The 1,049-nt window shown below is 41.7% G+C and overlaps 1 protein-coding gene across 2 annotated transcripts in view; it reads left to right on the forward strand.

Annotated features, from left to right (window-relative positions):
- Positions 1-1,049, forward strand: part of CREB5 (cAMP responsive element binding protein 5) — a 436,878-nt gene that overhangs the window by 262,206 nt on the left and 173,623 nt on the right. The window lies entirely within an intron of this gene.

Raw genomic sequence — 1,049 nt, forward strand, 5'->3', positions numbered from 1 at the left:
CCACTGTTTCCACTGTTTCCCCTTTGATTTGCCATGAAGTGATGGGACCAGATGCCATGATCTTCGTTTTCTGAATGTTGAGCTTTAAGCCAACTTTTTCACTCTCGTCTTTCACTTTCATCAAGAGGCTCTTTAGTTCTTCTTCAATTTCTGCCATAAGGGTGGTGTCATCTGCATATCTGAGGTTATTGATATTTCTCCCAGCAATCTTGATTCCAGCTTATGCTTCTTTCAGCCCAGCATTTCTCATGATGTGCTCTGCATAGAAGTTAAATAAGCAGGATAACAATATACAGCCTTGACATACTCCTTTTCCTATTTGGAACCAGTCTTGTTCCATGTCCAGTTCTAACTGTTGCTTCCTGACCTGCATACAGGTTTCTCAAGAGGCAGGTCAGGTGGTCTGGTATTCCCATCTCTTTCAGAATTTCCCACAGTTTATTGTGATCCACACAGTCAAAGGCTTTGGCATAGTCAATAAAGCAGAAATAGATGTTTTTCTGGAACTCTCTTGCTTTTTCCATGATCCAGTGGATGTTGGCAATTTGATCTCTGGTTCCTCTGCCTTTTCTAAAACCAGCTTGAACATCTGGAAGTTCACAGTTCATGTATTGCTGAATCCTGGCTTGGAGAATTTTGAGCATAACTTTACTAATATGTGAGATGAGTGCAATTGTGCGATAGTTTGAGCATTCTTAGGCATTGCTTTCCTTTGGGATTGGAAAGAAAACTGACCTTTTCCAGTTCTGTGGCCACTGCTGAGTTTTCCAAATTTGCTGGCATATTGAGTGCAGCACTTTCACAGCATCATCTGTTAGGATTTGAACTAGCTCAATTGGAATTCCATCACCTCCACTAGCTTTGTTCGTGGGGATACTTCCTAAGGCCCACTTGACTTCACATTCCAGGATGTCTGGCTCTAGGTGAGTTATCTCACCATCGTGATTATCTGGATCATGAGGATCTTTTTTGTACAGTTCTTCTGTGTATTCTTGCCACCTCTTCTTAATATCTTCTGCTGCTGTTAGGTCCATACCATTTCTGTCCTT

This window comes from Bison bison, unplaced genomic scaffold (genome assembly GCF_000754665.1).
Source record: "Bison bison bison isolate TAMUID 2011002044 unplaced genomic scaffold, Bison_UMD1.0 scf7180017864364, whole genome shotgun sequence".
In the NCBI taxonomy this organism is placed as follows: Eukaryota; Metazoa; Chordata; class Mammalia; order Artiodactyla; family Bovidae; genus Bison; species Bison bison.